Source organism: Heptranchias perlo, chromosome 3 (assembly GCF_035084215.1).
Source record: "Heptranchias perlo isolate sHepPer1 chromosome 3, sHepPer1.hap1, whole genome shotgun sequence".
Lineage (NCBI taxonomy): Eukaryota > Metazoa > Chordata > Chondrichthyes > Hexanchiformes > Hexanchidae > Heptranchias > Heptranchias perlo.
The window spans coordinates 113,716,635-113,737,319 of NC_090327.1; positions in this window are offsets into that span (position 1 = coordinate 113,716,635).

A 20,685-nucleotide genomic window follows, 5' to 3' on the forward strand; every position below is an offset into this window, starting at 1 on the left:
TTGACCCCCTCCTCCAGCCATCCCACACCCATTTGAAAATCGAGCCCCATATGTCAGAAACAGACCAGTTGGACCATTGAGTCTGTCCCATTCAGTCATGTTGCAAGTAGGCAACGTGACCCCCAATTCCACCAGCCACTAGAAGCAGTGTAATCTCCTGGGAAAGACAAGAAACAGATTTTTAAAAATACTCTAGGCCAATTCAGGAAAGAAGAATTCTGGGAAATTCCTCTCTGACCGCCGAAGGTGATCAAAAACGAGTTCCAGGAGATCGTAGTGACCATGTGGTACATCTCCCAACATCCCAACATACTTTCTGCATGCAGTGATATCAGCCTCCTCCAGGAACTTGTCCAGCTCCCTTTTAAATATTTGCAGCAATTTTGCATCCATTGTATGAGCCGACAACTTATTCCAAAGGTCAACAATCCTCTGGGAAAAGAAATATCACCTCAGATCAAATCTAGGTCTACGCATATGTAGCTTGTATGCATGTCCCCTTGTTATAAATTTATAGAATCATAGAATAATACAGCACAGGAGGCCATTTGGTCCATCGTGCCTGTGCCGGCTCTTTGAAAGAGCTATCCAATTAGCCCCATTCCCCAGCTCTTTTCCCATAGCCCTGCAATTCTTCCCCTTCAAGTATTTATCCAATTCCCTTTTGAAAGTTTTTATTGAATCTCCCTACTTTATCTAATTCAAATAACCTGTCCATGTGTACACAATCTAGTCCCTTTGTCATTTTAAATACTTCAATCAAATCTTCCTGAAGTCTACGCTTTTCTAAAGTAAAAAGACCCAGCCGATCACGATAACTAAGAATTTTTAAACTAAGTATCAATCTAGTGGCCCTCCACTGAAACTTTTCCAGAGCCTCTATATCATCCACCATGTCAGGGGACAAGAACTGGACACAATATTCTAGATGGCGCCTAACCATGCTCTTGGTACAAGGATTCTATGGGGTAGATTTTGACTGCGGGCAAGTTTCATGCTTGACTGCCAGCTGCCCGATAATCCCAGCGGGGTGGCCCGGTCCATTATTAGGGCCGAGCCTTGTTAGCATAGAGCCGCAGGTTGTGGGTGGAAAATAAGTGCCCCCGGCTCAGAGCCGCCAGAAGAAGCAAGCTCCATGAGGGAGGGGCGGGGGTCCCGGGAGGCGGAGGGACCCAGAGTGCCAGTGGCCCAGGCTAGCTTTGTAGAGGCTGGAGGAGCACTCCTGCTGGTCCCGGCCCCACAAAAATAACCAAAATCTTAGCGGCTGGTGTTTATTTGGCTCGATCGCCAGCTGAAATCGGGCGGAGCATCCATGGCACGTTCCAGCCAGTACTGTCCAGAAATGGCAATCAGCAACCGTATTAAAATGGCCTACCGCCTGACTCAATCGGGCGCTCTGGCCATCCAGCGGTAGGCCCTTCCAAAGTTGGCGTCAGCTGGATCGTGAGCGGGAATGGGATGGTAAGCCTTTTCCCACCATTTTAGGGGCACCACCACCCTGTTTCTGCCCAGTGGCACTAGTGAGAATCTGCCCCATGGTGCTTTTTGTTTTGTATTGGATCAGTGTCTTCAGGAGAGGAGGGGAAACAAACAGAAAGTGAGAAAACAAGCCAGCTGTTTGGATTATGGCCCCTGTATCACTCTCAGTTTGCATGGGTATTGGAACTAAAACAAACTCCCCAATGACTTACTAAATTCTTAAAGTAATTCTCGCCAGGAACTTCCCTGAGGGTTCTCCTGTAACTTTGCCAGAAATCCCATTTACGCAGTGATTCCGGGCTTTCTGACAATCCTCCACCAAAGTTATGGTGGCCAATCGGCCCAAGGCAATTCCCATTGAGAGTTACTTCGTTTGGAATTTAACATGAGAAGATTCACTGTGTTTCAACACAGATAGAGAATCTGCCACAGCTAATATAGAATCATAGGCTGAGTTTTAATTGTCAGTGGTTTTCTGGTAGGAGATGTACTGGCAAATTAATTTCTTGCCTGCCCCCAGCAGAATGAGAACTAGCCAATATTAATGGCTGGTCCTCATTTCAACCCAGCCTGTTCTGGAGTGAGAAGTGAAATCTGCCTCCCAGCAATGTATAGCACCGCACTATGATGTTCCAGCTCACTTACACAAACAGAATTAACAAAGTTCATTCTCTCTGAGACATAGCTGAGCTTCTCCAAGTACTATTACATTTTTCATTTGTTTTTCAAGTTTGAAGCACCAATGCGTGTAACAGAGGTTACAACTGCAGATTATATATAAAGTAGATTGCAATGTAAATAGTACCTCAATTTAAGAAGAACAATGGATAAGTGGGAGTGATTATTCAAAGAAAGTGAGATTACCTATCCACTAGGGGGATTTTCTTTATTCAAACATAAACTTAAAATTACCAAGAGGAAAATCTGACAGATTGACACCCTTTTAAGATGTTGTCAATGAGATTATGATGTTGAAGTGCTGATCATATGAATCTCCCCTCAACGATATACAATACTATCCTCTTCTGGATATTGAGAAATATTTCATCTCATAAGAGATAGACAGAGACTAAGGGGCTAATTTTAACCTTCCCCACAGGAGGTAACAGTGCAGGTAGGGGGGGGTTAAGATTTCTGGGGGAATTCCTCATTCCCGAAGTGTTCCCGCCTCCATCATTTTTACTTGCCTGACTTCAGACACAGGAAGGTCACCCGTCCTAGAGAAGCAGGGACCTAATTTAAAAGTCAGTACTACATCCCGATGACACAATCAGGATGTGCACACCATTTTAACAGTAGGCCTGACTATAGCCCATAGGATCTCTGGCCCATCAGCTTATGCAGCAAGGAACCAGGCCCAGGAAAGTACTTTAAAAATGTTTCTTGAAGGCCACAATGTGCATTCCTGGTCCTCCTGGCCTCAAGATACCTTGGGCATCTCCTGCCCCAGGCTTTCCCCCTCCTGATCTCAGACATGCTTCGGGCAGGAGTCAGAGTCAGGGCATGTAAATAGGGCCCAGGAGTTAAAATTTCCCAAATCTCACGCTCCAGGAGGCCGGACAGTTCAACACCCACTTAGGCCCCCACACTCCCGATTCCTGCCCCAAGATAAGATCGGTCCTTAATTGGATAGGTACAGCGTACATGGCACTTGATTATAATCAAAGAATGAGGACCCAGTGGGTGATGGACTTTCCCTCTTCATTGACATCCTCCATCGATCAGTAAGGTTCTCAGATCTGTTTTACAGAATCATCTCAGTGACAAGCAGACAGCACAAGAAAACTGTCTTGAGGCAGTCCTGAGGAAAGCTTGAAGGTGAACTTAATGATCAGGTCTTGGAAAGGCTCAAGTTGGAATTTCCTCCTTAAACAAATTCCTGGCAGGCCACTGAAAGTGCAGCAGGGTGGGTCTCCCAGTCTCAGAAATCATGGGTATGGGGCCTTTAACAAAAAAAGGGTAGGCACTCACACCATTTATGGAACTTCCTCAGCTTTATCCCTGTGTGGGGCTAGAGAAATTGATGTGGTTCCTTGCTCCTTAATGGGGAGGCAGAGGAGGCATTGTGGCCAAAGGCCAATGGACAAAAAAAATGTGGATTTGCCAATAGCCCCATTTGGCAGTTTCGAACCACTCTTGGAAAAATATCAAACTTCAAACAAATACCCTGAAATCCAGCTTATGTTGGAGAAACAACTATTGTGGACCGCACTTTCTACAGGCTGGAATCTGCACCATGCAAGTGTACTTGAGGCAGCAGGGACAGAACTGGAAGGATTTGTATCAGGTGAGATCATCTGGTCAGTCCCGCCTCTTACAATGACATCAGGATTGGTCTCCTGTTAAATTTGCATTTCTGGCAGGTATAGAGACCTGGAGGAACCAGGTACAGCCCCAAATTCCTCCTCCCCACTTTATGCGGACAAAGTGCGTAACCTTCACATCAAAAAGTTAGAAGAATTTCAGGACTTCGAAACCTTAGCTCCTGAAACATTTTGCATAGGAACAGGAGCAGGCCATTCAGCCGTCGAGCCTGTTCCACTATTCAATTAGATCATGGCTGATCTGTACCTCAATACTATTTACCCATCTTGGTTCCATATTCATTTAAAAAAAATTTTTTTTTATTCGTTCACGGGATGTGGGCGTCGCTGGCAAGGCCGGCATTTATTGCCCATCCCTAATTGCCCTTGAGAAGGTGGTGGTGAGCTGCCTTCTTGAACCGCTGCAGTCCGTGTGGTGACGGTTCTCCCACAGTGCTGTTAGGAAGGGAGTTCCAGGATTTTGACCCAGCGACAATGAAGGAACGGCGATATATTTCCAAGTCGGGATGGTGTGTGACTTGGAGGGGAACGTGCAGGTGGTGTTGTTCCCATGCGCCTGCTGCCCTTGTCCTTCTAGGTGGTAGAGGTCGCGGGTTTGGGAGGTGCTGTCGAAGAAGCCTTGGCGAGTTGCTGCAGTGCATCCTGTGGATGGTGCACACTGCAGCCACAGTGCGCCGGTGGTGAAGGGAGTGAATGTTTAGGGTGGTGGATGGGGTGCCAATCAAGCGGGCTGCTTTATCTTGGATGGTGTCGAGCTTCTTGAGTGTTGTTGGAGCTGCACTCATCCAGGCAAGTGGAGAGTATTCCATCACACTCCTGACTTGTGCCTTGTAGATGGTGGAAAGGCTTTGGGGAGTCAGGAGGTGAGTCACTCGCCGCAGAATACCCAGCCTCTGACCTGCTCTCGTAGCCACAGTATTTATATGGCTGGTCCAGTTAAGTTTCTGGTCAATGGTGACCCCCAGGATGTTGATGGTGGGGGATTCGGCGATGGTAATGCCGTTGAATGTCAAGGGGAGGTGGTTAGACTCTCTCTTGTTGGAGATGGTCATTGCCTGGCACTTATCTGGCGCGAATGTTACTTGCCACTTATCAGCCCAAGCCTGGATGTTGTTCAGGTCTTGCTGCATGCGGGCTCGGACCGCTTCATTATCTGAGGGGTTGCAAATGGAACTGAACACTGTGCAGTCATCAGCGAACATCCCCATTTCTGACCTTATGATGGAGGGAAGGTCATTGATGAAGCAGCTGAAGATGGTTGGGCCTAGGACACTGCCCTGAGGAATTCCTGCAGCAATGCCCTGGGGCTGAGATGCTTGGCCTCCAACAACCACTACCATCTTCCTTTGTGCTAGGTATGACTCCAGCCACTGGAGAGTTTTCCCCCTGATTCCCATTGACTTCAATTTTACTAGGGCTCCTTGGTGCCACACTCGGTCAAATGCTGCCTTGATGTCAAGGGCAGTCACTCTCACCTCACCTCTGGAATTCAGCTCTTTTGTCCATGTTTGGACCAAGGCTGTGATGAGGTCTGGAGCCGAGTGGTCCTGGCGGAACCCAAACTGAGCATCGGTGAGCAGGTTATTGGTGAGTAAGTGCCGCTTGATAGCACTGTCGACGACACCTTCCATCACTTTGCTGATGATTGAGAGTAGACTGATGGGGCGGTAATTGGCCGGATTGGATTTGTCCTGCTTTTTGTGGACAGGACATACCTGGGCAATTTTCCACATTATCGGGTGGATGCCAGTGTTGTAGCTGTACTGGAACAGCTTGGCTAGAGGCACAGCTAGTTCTGGAGCACAAGTCTTCAGCACTACAGCTGGGATGTTGTCGGGGCCCATAGCCTTTGCTGTATCCAGTGCACTCAGCCGTTTCTTGATATCACGTGGAGTGAATCGAATTGGCCGAAGACTGGCTTCCATGATGGTGGGGATATCGGGAGGAGGCTGAGATGGATTATCCACTCGGCACTTCTGGCTGAAGATGGTTGCAAACGCTTCAGCCTTGTCTTTTGCACTCACGTGCTGGACTCCGCCATCATTGAGAATGGGGATGTTCACGGAGCCTCCTCCTCCCGTTAGTTGTTTAATTGTCCACCACCATTCACGACTGGATGTGGCAGGACTGCAGAGCTTTGATCTGATCCGTTGGTTGTGGAATCGCTTAGCTCTGTCTATAGCATGTTGCTTCCGCTGTTTAGCATGCATGTAGTCCTGAGTAGTAGCTTCACCAGGTTGGCACCTCATTTTTAGGTACGCCTGGTGCTGCTCCTGGCATGCTCTTCTGCACTCCTCATTGAACCAGGGTTGATCCCCTGGCTTGTTGGTAATGGTAGAGTGAGGAATATGCCGGGCCATGAGGTTACAGATTGTGCTGGAATACAATTCTGCTGCTGCTGATGGCCCACAGCGCCTCATGGATGCCCAGTTTTGAGCTGCTAGATCTGTTCTGAATCTATCCCATTTAGCACGGTGGTAGTGCCACACAACACGTTGGATGGTGTCCTCAGTGCGAAGACGGGATTTCATCTCCACGAGGACTGTGCGGTGGTCACTCCTACCAATACTGTCTTGGACAGATGCATTTGCGACAGGTAGATTGGTGAGGACGAGGTCAAGTAAGTTTTTCCCTCGTGTTGGTTCGCTCACCACCTGCCGCAGGCCCAGTCTAGCAGCTATGTCCTTCAGGACTCGGCCAGCTCGGTCAGTAGTGGTGCTACCGAGCCACTCTTGGTGATGGACATTGAAGTCCCCCAACCAGAGTACATTTTGTGCCCTTGCTACCCTCAGTGCTTCCTCCAAGTGTTGTTCAACATGGAGGAGGACTGATTCATCAGCTGAGGGAGGACGGTAGGTGGTAATCAGCAGGAGGTTTCCTTGCCCATGTTTGACCTGATGCCATGAGATTTCATGGGGTCCAGAGTCAATGTTGAGGACTCCCAGGGCCACTCCCTCCTGACTGTATATCACTGTACCGCCACCTCTGGTGGGTCTGTCCTGCCGGTGGGACAGGACATACCCAGGGATGGTGATGGAAGAGTCTGGGACGTTGGCTGAAAGATATGATTCTGTGAGTATGGCTATGTCAGGCTGTTGCTTGACTAGTCTGTGGGACAGCTCTCCCAATTTTGGCACAAGTCCCCAGATGTTAGTAAGGAGGACCTTGCAGGGTCGACTGGGCTTGGTGTTTTGCCGTTGTCGTGCCCGGTGCCTAGTGGTCCGATGCCGGGTGGTCCGTCCGGTTTTATTCTTTTTCTGACTTTTCGTAGCGAGATTTTACAACTGAGTGGCTTGCTAGGCCATTTCAGAGGGCAATTAAGAATCAACCACATTGCTGTGGGTCTGGAGTCACATATAGGCCAGACCGGGTAAGGGCGGCAGGCTTCCTTCCCTAAAGGACATTAGTGAACCAGATGGGTTTTTACAACAATCCGGTAGTTTCATGGCCATCATTACTGATACTAGTATTTTAATTCCAGATTTTTATTTAATTAATTGAATTTAATTAATTAATTGAATTTAAATTCGCCAGCTGCCGTGGCGGGATTTGAACTCATGACTCTGGATTTTAGTCCAGGCCTCTGGATTACTAGCCCAGTAACATAACCACTATGCTACCATTACCTAACAAAAATCTAACAATCACAGTTTTGAAATTTTCAATTGACTCCCAGCCTCAACAGCTTTTTGGGGGAGAGAGTTCCAGATTTCCACTACCCTTTGTGTGAAGAAATGCTTCCTGACATCACCCCTGAGTAGCCTAATTTTAAGGTTATGCCCCCTTGTTCTGGACTCTCCCACCAGAGGAAATAGTTTCTCTCTATATACCCTATCAAATTCTTTAATCATCTTAAATAGATCACCCATTAATCTTCTATAACTCAAGGGAATACAAGCTGAGTCTAGGCCTTTTAGCCCTGGTATCATTCTGGTGAATCTACACTACCACTCCCTCCAAGGCCAATACATTCTTCCTGATGTGCAGTGCCTAGAACTGAACACAGGACTCCAGATACAGTCTAACTGGGGTTCCTTAAAACTGTAGCATAACATTTGTATTCCAGCCCTCTTGTCATGAAGGCTAATCATTAGCCTTTTTAATTATTTTTTGAACCTGTCCACTAGTTTTAAGTGATTTCTGTACATGGACCTCCACCTCTTTCTGCTCCTCCATAGTTCCCAGCTTCGCGCCATTTAGAAAATACTCTGATCTATCTCTCTTACATCCGAAGTGGATGACCTTGCACTTCCCCACGTTAAAGTTCATCTGCCACAGTTCTGCCCACTCACTTAATCTATCAAAGTCCCTTTGTAACTTTCTGCTCCCAACTGTACTACTTACTGTGCCACTCAACTTAGTGTCATCAGCAAACTTGGATATACGAGTCTCTATTCCTTCATCTAAGTCATTGATAAGTATAGTGAAAAGCTTAGGGCTCAGTCCAGATCCCTGGGGGACACCACTAGTCATATTGTGCCAATTGGAGTAAATACCCATTATCCCTACTCTTTGTCTCCTAACAAATTCCCTACCTATGTCAAAAGGTTGCCTCCAATTCCATGCGCTTTCATTTTTGGTAACAGCCTCTTGTGAGGAACCTTATCAAATGCCTTCTGGAAGACCATATAAATAACATCCATAAACACTCCTTTATCTAACATGTTAAAAAATTCAACTAGGTTAGTTAGACATCATTTACAAATCCATGCTGGCTCTCTCTGACAGAGAGCTGAGCTAATTATTTAAAGGGGGTCCTAATGAGCCAAAGGCCAAAGTATGGATAAACGAGCACATGCCTGTCCCTCAATGAGACTGAGACAATACACAGGTGCTTGGTAAATAGCCTGGTAGATGATGTCAATCCAAAGGGAAGAACTGATACTGGAGCTATTACCATGGATATAGAACCACAATCTGTTTTGATTGGATAGTAATGTGGCATTGTTCACTACAGCTAACTGGCTTCCTGCACATACATTGTGGATTGTAAGAGGTAGGACTACATCTTTTTGAGGATGTAACTAGCAGGGTAGATGAAGGGGAACCAGTGGATGTCGTATATTTGGATTTTAAAAAGGCATTCAATAAGGTGCCACACGAAAGGTTGTTACACAAGATAAGAGCTCATGGAGTTGGGCGTAATATATTAGCATGGATAGAGGTGTGGCTAACGGACAGAAAACAGAGTAAGAATAAACGGGTCATTTTCAGGTTGGCAGGCTGCTACTAGTGGGGTGCCGCAAGGATTGGTGCTTGGACCTCAGCTATTTACAAATCTATATTAATGACTTAGATCAAGGGACCGAGTGCAATGTATCCAAGTTTGCTGACGATATAAAGCTAGGTGGGAAAGTAAGCTGTGAGGAGGACACAAAGGGCTCGATGTTACCAGGGCTGCAGGTTCGCGGCGGGGGGGCGATTGGGCGCGTTGGTAACGCGCCCGGTGAAATCAGTCTGGCCCGCGCGCGATCGCAGGATAATTGGATCCACTTACTTGGTCTTCCGGGTTCCCCACTGCTGAGCTGCGCGGTGGGCCGACTGCGCATGCACAGTAAGGTCTGTCAGCTGGAGGAGCTCTATTTAAAGGGGCAGTCCTAAACTGACTGATGCTGCAAGAAATAGGAAAAATTACAGCATGGAGCAGCCCAGGGGGAAGGCTGTTCCCAGGTTTAATGATGCCTCACTCCTTAGAGCAGAGAAGGGTTTTGATAGAGTAAATAAGAAGAAACTGTTCCCACTAGCAGGAGAGTTGGTAACCAGAGGACACAGATTTAAGGTAGGGGAGAGAAGGAGACATTTTTTTATGCGGCGAGTTGTTACGATCTGGAATGCACTGCCTGAAAGGGTGATGGTAGTAGATTCAATAGTAACTTTCAAAAAGGAATTGGATATGTACTTTAAAAGGAAAAATTCGCAGGGCTATGGGGAAAGAACAGAGGACTTTGACTAAATGGATAGCTCTTTCAAGATCCGCAATAGGCATGATGGGCTGAATGGCCTCCTTCAGTGCTGTATGATTCTATGTCCATGGTACCATGAGATACAAGTCTTCTCCAGCAACACAAGCAGGTTCTTTGATCTGAAGATAAACTAGGATACAATAGCTTTGCTCTGGATGCTAATCTAAGTATATTTGGTCAAAGTATTAATAGATATGCAAGAGGAGAACTCGTAGTTGATTCTGTGCAGAGAATGCACTGTTATGTAGTTGAACTTGATTGATTGATGGTCTAATTCAGAGACCTTTTGGGTTAAGGAAGTATGCTGCAGATTTTTTAGTGGAATTTATCAATATGTTGAGTTCAGTTCAGTTTCTGAATTGACAATGTTCCATTTCCTTCCAAGCAGAGAGATGTTCCACTGGCTCCCTACTGATTGTTCCAAGATTTCCCGTTGGAAGTGACAACAGCCGTTGAATACGTCCACCATGGGTGGACACATACAAAGTAGGCCAAATGGAGGACTGGTGTCGTACATTATATTTACTGTCATTATCACCATAGCAACATTGGACACAAGGGATGCCTGCATGTTACTGATGTTCATCATTTCTATGGCAGGTAGGAGGGTATTCAGAATTTTAAATTCCCCTACGCGAGTGTAATCTTTGTGGGGGATGATCGATTGCACTCCCATATCCTGCTAAATTTAAAGTATTAAAATAGTACTCCTCTTTAGCTGACTTACAGGCACTGGATCTGACTCCGTTGCTGCAGCAATTACTTTCCTACATCTACTGAACAGGTGGGAATTCTACCAGTGCCCCACCGCAAATTATTTAAATGCCGAGGTCAGGAGCAGCCAAGTTGGGTGAGTGCAAAATCTCTGACTGCCAACTTTGTACAGTGGATAGAAATATCGTCTCATCCCTGTGCAAGCACAACGTCAGGAATTCTACGAAAGTCTCGTTGATCATCAGACTGTGTAAGAAATAAGTTCCCAAGAGGATATTTATATTCGGCAGATAGGGAGCTCTGCCTACCACGAGGATCCCCCCCCGAACCTGGCCAATTTTCTGAGGTCATAACTGGGGTGGGGAGTCCACCTGGAGAGCAGAAGATTGGCTGTGTTAGGCCTCAGCGTTTTGCCGCAGTACAGTGTGGCTGGTGCCCTTTTTGCTGCCCAAGAAGTGCAATACCCTTTGTAATGGCTTTCTGCTCTTTTAAAATTGAAATCATCCTCCATTGCCCATAGTAACGCTCAATGGTAATTTTGAAAAGATGTCCCTAGTGTCTAGTGTTGCTAAGGCACAAAGGATGGGAAGTATGACATATTCCTATCATTTGCATGTGATTATAATATGGCCTTCATATTTCGGTGGATGTATCATACATACAAATTCAACGAAGCATTCCCAAGGAAACTTTCAGTGAATTCTGCTTAAATCATGCTGGGGTGTATTTTCTGCCTCATTGGACCAAAGCAGTTGGTTGGATTTCACCTTCTTGATTAAATCAGTTAATGGCATGGCTCTATATCACTATAATTGGGAATGAACCTGTAATAATAGCCGGCCAACACAAGGAATGCCCGTATGAATTCCTTGGCTGTGGGACGGACCCAGTGCATGATGGCATCCATCTTTAGTGGTTTGGGTCTCTGTTTCCAGCCCATCCACACCTTGACCTAAGTATAATACCTCTGCCATGCCAACGATACATTTTTCAGCCTTAACTGTCAACCATTCATTGCTCAGCTGGATTAATATGTTAGGGAAATGAGCAAGATGTTCATCCCATGTCCAACTGAAAATGGCAATATCAATATACACTAGACTGTAATCTCTGGTCCCTGTCATAATGGAATCCAAAGCTGCTGGAACATGATGGAAGTACTCGTCATCCCGAAAGGTCCGATTGTAAACTTGTACAGCCTTGATGGTGTAGCAAATTTGGAATGCTTAATGGTACCTGCCAATAACTTTTTGATAGATCTAGAATTGTCAGATATTTGGCACACCTCAGCTTCTGAAGATCCATTCTGTGTGAGACCTGGCACTGCCCTGTCATGCCATTTAGTTTCTGATAATGTAAATGGAACCGAGTGGTCTTGCCCTTCTTAAGGACCAACAACTTGGGCTCTGGGATGCCCCAGGTCTAGCATCTGCATAATTGACAGTTTAACTGAAGCATAAAACTAACCCCCGATTGGATTAAAGGCTGGTTTCCCACATCAACGAAGGCCATTTTAACCATTAGAGATTACGTGTCTGGTACATAGTTACTTAGTCTACCATGGTTAATATGTATTCTTTCTGTGATTGACTTCTGGCAAAGGATCTACAATATCTGTGACCAACCTCTTGAAAAGTTTGTTCATCACGAGTAGGGGTTGCAACAGAACTTTGTTTTCCTTGATTTACTTGATGTGCTGACATTAGTCACATTCTACAAAATTCAGCTGTGTCCTTAGAGGTACTAGGGCAGTAAAACAATTTGTCCTTAGTATATTGTACTCATTGATGTCCTGCAAGTGGGATATCATGAACTCCCTTTAATAAATCTTTTCAGAATGCCTGTGCTCCCACTATCCATCTTCCAGTTCCTGTCCCTCAACAAGTCTTGATTTGTAATGTCAGGCCAAAAGTTCATCCTCATAACTTTACCATCCTTTTGGTTCAACCTCTGTGTACCTCATTCTTCTTTTACTGTAGTGCTAGTTTACTGAGCCTCGACTAACTCTCAGCAGTCTAAACTATCTAGGTTCCTCTGGTTGATTGCGTCTTGTGAGGTATCATGCAGGATGACCTTAGCCCCCTTGCACACTCTCATGCGGCCTGCCATTAGTATGGTAGCCAGAGGCTCCTCACCCTGGGATTTGCCCGCTAGTTCTGGTGCTGTGTGGGCTGAATACCCTCCCACGGCTACATCAGACTGGCTTCGCTCTGTAGCCTTTGCCGAGTCACTATCCAAGCTTTCTCCTCAAATACACTAGCACACAGTTCCTGGCATCATCCCATGGGGTTGTATTCTGTGGTGTTCCTCCTGGATCTAGACCCACACCCAAACAGCTAACTGGTTGGAATAAATCTGATTGACCATTTAGTACTGGGACCCCATTGCTCGTAAGATCAGATAGTAATCTGTTCATTCACCTACCTACCTTTGGATCTTGCACTCATGGTCAAGCAATTTTACCCTTAGATTGACTGAAACCACTTCCAGAAATTGATCTCTTAATGTTAGTTGCTACAGACTATTATAATCAGTTATTCTCTCCTTCTAGCTGAAATTCCCAAATATTATCTGGGAAGAATTTCCACTTTGGGATCCTTGCACATACCAGGAAGTGCATATCGCGATATTGCACACCCCCAACCTAATGATTTTAATGGATGCAGTGCTGAAGTGAAATATTTCCTCCATTCTCTGTAAATGCCATGTGGATCATTCCATAATTTCTTATACTTTTGCCTGCATGTATTAGATGTTAACCTATAAGCAGTAATAATAGTATGTTTTACAGATTTATATTATCCATTGGAAGGACATGCTGAGTAATGGAATTGATCGCTCAGCTCAAGTCTTTTTGTTCCACTTATGGTGGTTTGCTAATAATTCAAAAACTCTAATAAAATTGCTTTAAAATGTGATATTAAATTGGATTAAGTGAAAATATTCCCAGGAGAGTTATGGGCTAACTAAACTGCTGATTTGCTGTCAAGTTGCTTTTCCTGCCGGTTTAAGACAACACTGGTGCTGTCCCTCCTTCTCTCCACCTTGTGTTGGTGTTCTCTCTTCTTCACTGCCTCATGTTGACATTGGTTCCTCTTTTGATCCACCTTGAATCTACAGCGTTCTTTCTCTTCCTCACAGCTACAAAATCCTTTCTCTTCTTGTAATCTACAAAACTCTTTTCCCTCCTAATGCTGTTCCTTTGCAACTTTGAGTTTCAATAACTTTGGCTGGAACGCATGAGCCTTTGCCTTTTTCTCAGCTGCTAACTGGACTAATTCTATCTCTATGTCCTACCACAAGTGCCACCACAGATATGTTTTTGGGCCTTTTTTTACTTTTTACTCTGGGTACATTTTTGGCCTTTCTGTCTCAGATTCGCTACCACAATGGGAGTGTTTACATGGCAGCCCAGGATATTAAACAGTAAACCTTTCTTTAGGTGTTTTAGCTGCTGGATTTATTCTGTGCCTCCTATAGGATCATCTTTGTATCTTTGAGAAATGACAGAATGTCATGACGTTCGACCTTGTTTCAGGCTTCAACTGACAAACAAATTTATTGAACAATAGATGAACAAACTAATAAATAATCTAAATCCTTGAATAAGGAAAATAATAAATTGCTCACAAGCTCTATACTAATCTATATTTTATAATTACATTTTATACATTTTGTTAGTCTTCTTATATTCGTCCCAATTATGGGAGCTACCTGGCCTAACTAAGTCCCTTTGAAAATTCCAGGTCCACTATCCAGTTTGAACATGTCAGGTTGATAAAAACGTCCAATAACAATTACCAGGCTCATGAATTTGAATAACTGCCAGGCAAATTCAAAAGCAGCTGCTACTCAGACACATGACTGAACAAATGACACAGTGGGGTAAATGTTAACGGAGAGCCAGGAAGTGAGCGGGGGTGTTGGATTTCCTGACACAAAACCTGGAAGTATGGGTTTCCCGGACGTCCTTACGATTTTGACATAAGGAGGTCTTTCAATTTTTTGCAGTAGGTTTCCAGCCCGACAGCCGGCCAGATTGACAGGCTGGTTGTCAGTCAGAAGGGAGAGTAGCCAGGCAGCAGCAGGTAAGTCTTAGGTCGGGGAGGGGGGAGGGGGGTGTCGCTCATTGGGGGAGGGTCGGTCATGGGGGGGGTCATCGGGGTTGGCGGTTATGGGGGGGTTCATCAGAGAGGGTCAGTCATCAGGGGCTCAGTTATGGGGGGGGTCAGAGATCGTGGGGTGGACAGAGATCGTGGGGTGGGTCGGCGATCGTGGGGGGAAGTCGGAGATCGTGGGGGTGGGGGTGGGAGCTTGGAAATTTTTATCTTCCCACCTGCCCCCCACCCATCCGTTCATGGGGTTAAAATTTACTCCCTTGCGTTTGAATTGTATGACTTTGCTTTTCCCTCAAACCAACAGCTCAGAGCCAGCTAAATAGTAGTCCTTGCAACATTTAAATATGAATTCTGTGAGTGTAGCTGGGTTTTACTCCTTATGTGCCATGGCTGCATTAAGTGACACAAAATTAATCTAAAAGTAGACAAAATACTTCTTTTTATCACAGTATCTTGCTGTATCCTTCTGCTTCTGTGTAAATGAAATGAACTATTAGTTCTGGCCTGAACATGACAATCTGACAGTGTAAAGAACTAACTAAAGTAGTAACCAGCAGAATGTCTATGGATGTAGTTTATATGGACTTCCAGAAGGCATTCGATAAAGTTCCACATAAGAGACTGTTGGCTAAAATTAAAGCTCATGAAATTGAAGGCAAATTATTGACCTGGTTAGGAGATTGGTTAGGTGGTAGAAGACAGAGAGTAGGAATAATGGGAATGTACTCAAATTGGAAGGAAGTGACTAGTGGTGTCCCACAAGGGGTCTCAACTATTCACTATATTTATTAATGACTTGATAACACAGTAGAGAGCCATATATCAAAGATTGCCGATGACACAACGATTGGTGGCATAGAAAGTCATGTAGATGGGAGCATAAAATTACAAAGAAACATTTATAGATTAAGTGAGTGGGCAAAACTGTGGCAGATGAGTGTGAGGTCATCCCTTTTGGACCAAAAAAGGATAGATCCGAGTATTTTTTAAATGGTGAAAAGCTAGGAACAGTGGAAGTCCAAAGAGATTTATGGGTCCATGTACACAGATCACTAAAATGTACTGGTCAGATAAAAAAATAATCAAAAAGGCTAATGGAATGTTAGCTTTTATACCTAGAGGGCTAGAATATAAAGGGGAGGAAGTTTTGCTCCAGCTGTACAAAGCCCTGGTTAGACCACATCTGGAGTACTGCGTACAGTTCTGGGCAACGCACTTTAGAAAGGATAGATTGGCCCTGGAAGGAGTATAGCGAAAATTCACCAGAATGTTACCAGGGCTACAAGGGTTAAATTATTAGGAGAGAGTCCATAAACTAGGTTTGTATTCCCTGGAATATAAAAGGTTAATGGGTGATTTTATTGACATTTTTAGGATTTTGAATGGAATTGACAGGGTAGAGAGAAACATTTTCCACTGGTGGGGGAGTCTAGGACAAGGGAACATAACCTTAAAATCAGAGCCAGGCCATTTAGAAGAGAACTTAGGAAACACTTCTTCACGCAAAGGGTGGTTGAAGTGTGGAACTCTCTCCCACAAAAAGCAGCAGATGCTAGCTCAATTAATAATTTTAAATCTGAGATCAATAGATTTTTACTAGCCAACGGTATTAAGGGACATGGAACTAAGGTGGGTAAATGAAGTTAGGATACAGATCAGCCATGATCTCATTGAATGGCAGAACAGGCTCGAGGAGTTGAATGGCCTACTCCTGTTCCTATGTGTGATATTTACCACTCTTTGGAGTGGGTAGGATAGTATGGTGGGCATGCCACCTGATCTCTAATGTGTAATAAGCACAGAGAAGGCCTAAGATTGAAAAGGATAAAATTTCCATGTAACACAAAGGACATTATCTCCTCCTCCAAGTTTTGTACTGATTGTACCTTCCTCTTATGATCTACAGACTTTTAAAATCCAAGCTTAGTGCCACCTAACCACTACTCTTGGTTACGTCTTCTCATCCACTCCTTTTAAATTCAATGGTGTCTTGCACTATGGACCTTGGGTCTTCATCTATGTTTCTCTATAAAACATTGATTACCTTTGCTACTTTGACGCAATTTGATCAATAGCTTCGCGGGATGGACCTAACACAAGAATTTGGGTTCTGATGAAAGGTCATCGACCTGAAACGTTTACTCTGTTTCTCTCTCCACAGATGCAGACTGACTTGCTGAGTGTTTCCAGCATTTTCTGTTTTTATTTCAGATTTCCAGGATCCGCAGTATTTTGCTTTTATTCTAGTATTCATATGCTGATGTTTTCAATCTTTGGCCTTCTGGAAGTCTGAGAATGATTGCCAAGTGGAAGGGGAGGAAAGTGTTAAAACCCTGCTGATTTGAGCAAAATCTTCTCAGGTTTAATCTATGCAGATGTGGAGACTGGGGACTTAATGGTATTTTATACCAAAAATATCAAGGCATGTACTGTTGGATATGGCTTGTTAGAGCTGCATTTGCATTAGAGAGCTGATCTTGTGAATGGATGGAAAAGTAGGCAAGGCTACATTAGAGCACAGTCATAAGATTAACACATGGAACAATAGGTTGGTTCTGACTGAATTTACACTGCAGCTGTCCAATATCAACGCAAAGCATTTTGCTTCATACTTTGGCCCTCAGACTACAGTTGTAGTGTAAATATAACAAGCTCAGCCTCCGTTTTGTGAAGAGAAGTGAGCATTCATTTATTTTGGAATGAGATCCTACCCATCTGGCTGAACTGCAAAAAATGTACTGAGTACATAAAAATGGACAGGACATTCTGTAAGAAATAGGACTTCTGATATGCCAAGGTTTCATTTTTCTGTGCTTGGAACACTCTGCAGCAGGTTCCCTTCTAAGAATATGACTTAGAAATTGGTTCACGTCTGACTTCAGGCGTCCATGAACTGCCACCCTGAAACTGATGTGCGAAGAGGACCACGGGAAATTGGTTCTCTTGACTCATCAGAACGCAACATGTGAGAAAAGCATGTTTACAGGCTTTCGATTAAAGATTGTTAAGAACATCAACAAAACGGTGTCCACGTAATTGTCATCCTTCAGCTAAAGACTGCATAATAGTGCGTCATGAACCACCATGTCTCCATTATTATCTAATGTTTATAGTACGTCATAGCATGGGAAACCATTAGTTGCCTGTTTCTGTATTGTTGTGGAATGTGCAGGAGTCAACAGGTTGATTGATGTGGGGGCCCAAAAAGGGAGGAAGAGGGTTCAAGGTCCCACATGAAATAATGGGTGGTTTGAACATATATATATCGAGACTTAAAGCGTACTAATTAGAATATTCTCGGAACGAGTGGACAGCCAATATCTCATCGCAGGGTCGAGTTTGATCACCTCGGGAACTTTGTCAGGTTGTATTGTATTTTAACACCTTTATTACTTATCTTGCATTGTAACTCTTAATAAAACCTTATCCTTGGAACAAAACACCTCCTCGCCTTTTTGATTAAAGACCGAACCATAAATAGAACTTACACAACTGGCAACCAAATTTTACAAAGGAGCTTGAAATAGGGCGTTAGGCTCCTGATTTATACAGGCAATGGTCCCAATGCCTGTTTCAGATGGGCAACTTGAAGGACTACAGGCCATCCTAAAAAATGGGAGTTGCAAAGTTCAATTTCTAGGTCAATCTCTCCAATATGCAGATAACGCTGGATGGAAAAGCAGCGTTTAACGGCCAGGCTGTCAGATTCTGTTGATATTGAACTCTAGCAGTGTCTGGTGCTGAAGTTCCTTCAATGTCTCATTAAAGGGTGAATTTTGTGTTCCCGTTGTAGAGTCACACTCCTTTTGAGAATGGCGTGCCTGCTGGGAGCGTGGGATTGTGAAAGCAATCATTAAAAGGGAGCAATACTGAGCCAAATTTCCATGTTGTACTCATACAGAGAAATTTCAATAAGCAAATAAGGCAGCATAAGTGAAGAAAGTAGAGTTACACAAATTATAGTGTACATGCCAAGATGCCATGTACACCCAAAAATGCTCACCCTTTCTCGGTCCACGCTGCTCTTATGTTTGAAGGCAAAACTTGCACGTAGCCACAGACAGAGTGTAATGGGTGGTGCAGCCCATCATTAGAAACCTCGACTTGAGCAGTGGTCAACACTCTTGCAGCAGCAGTTTTGCACTGTCATGTAGCAGTAGACACTGCCAGTGAAGCAAAGAACACTCTACAGCAAAGGAGGCACAAAGGCACTGATGCAAATACTTCAGAGTTAGTCGCAGATACAGCTAGCAGGGCTTCTGTATTCCCAGCAGCTGGAAATGCAATCACTCACCAGTGCTACCACTACAACTAAGGAACACATATTGGCAGGGCACATCAATATCTAGTATATAAGTGTTCATCGCACAGCTGCAAAACATTTTAAGCACAGACTCTCATGCACGGAAACACAGGATTCGATTTATTCTTGTAATGTGTCAGTTGTCCATAAGTAAGCCTAACTTAACATCTGCAACAAATCTACAGGTGGAAGCAAATAAGAGTTCTGTAATTGTAAATATGTTAATTAGTAAAGAAGCGCAATTGTGAAGTACACCAAGTCACAAACTCCTTCTGAATCTGTCCCCCTGCTTGCAGTCCGAGCCCGCATGCAGCAAGACCTGGACAACATCCAGGCTTGGACTGATAAGTGGCAAGTAACATTCACTCAGACAAGTGCCAGGCAATGACCATCTCCAATAAGAGAGAGTCTAACCATCTCCCCTTGACATTCAACGGCATTACCATCGCCGAATCCCCCACCATCAACATCCTGGGGGTCACCATTGACCAGAAACTTAACTGGACCAGCCACATAAATACTGTGGCTACAAGAGCAGGTCAGAGGCTGGGTATTCTGCGGCGAGTGACTCACCTCCTGACTCCCCAAAGCCTTTCCACCATCCACAAGGCACAAGTCAGGCGTGTGATGGAATACTCTCCACTTGCCTGGATGAGTGCAGCTCCAACAACACTCAAGAAGCTCGACACCATCCAGGACAAAGCAGCCCGCTTGATTGGCAATCCATCCACCACCCTAAACATTCACTCCCTACACCACTGGCGCACCGTGGCTGCAGTGTGTACCATCCACAGGATGCACTGCAGCAACTCACCAAGGCTTCTTCGACAGCACCTCCCAAACCCGCGACCTCTACCACCTAGAAGGACAAGAGCAGCAGGCACATGGGAACAACACCAGCTCACATTCCCCTCCAAGTCACACACCATCCTGACTTGGAAATATATCGCCATTCCTTCATCGTCGCTGGGTCAAAATCCTGGAACTCCCTTCCTAACAGCACTGTGGGAGAACCTTCACCACACAGACTGCAGAGGTTTAAGAAGGTGGCTCACCACCACCTTCTCAAGGGCAATTAGGGATGGGCAATAAATGCTGGCCTTGCCAGCGATGCCCACATCCCATGAACGAATAAAAAAAAACAGTGGCTTGTCTGCTGTTGATGGTTGCTGTGCATCATGATCCTGCATTTCCATAGCTTGTAAAGGCTTATCATTAGGTCCATGGTGAGGCCTCTATCTATAGCAACACAGTACAGCATGCATTCTGCACACCTCTTGTGGGGCATATCTTAAAGCCTGTCCAAGCATCTGAAGCTTTGTTTTAATACCCCTCATCTCTGCTCAATGAGGGCCTTGGTTCGCCCAAGCCTTGGTGCTTTACTGTAGCTGTTCTCATGGAATATGGGGGTTGTGCAGTGGTATCATCAACCATGATTGCAGAATATAGCCCATATCACTAAGGAACCATCCATCCATCCTTTCTTCTCCCTCAAAGTGCTGCAGCATGCTTAAATGCCTCAGAATGAAAGCATCATGTGTATTCTTGTATGAGTCACATAACATTTGTAATTTTATAGAATTACGGGACTTCCTATTTAGGTATGATTTAGGTATGCGATAGGATTGATGGTGGCTGTCTAAAATGATATGTGCTTACAGCCGATGGTGCACTGTACCTTGAGAAGCCACCAATTTGATAAAACCATACCTGTCTCTACTGTTATTGAGTGCTTCTTTCTGAAGTCTTTGCAGCTGACTTCATTGTGATGCAGAGATTCCGTT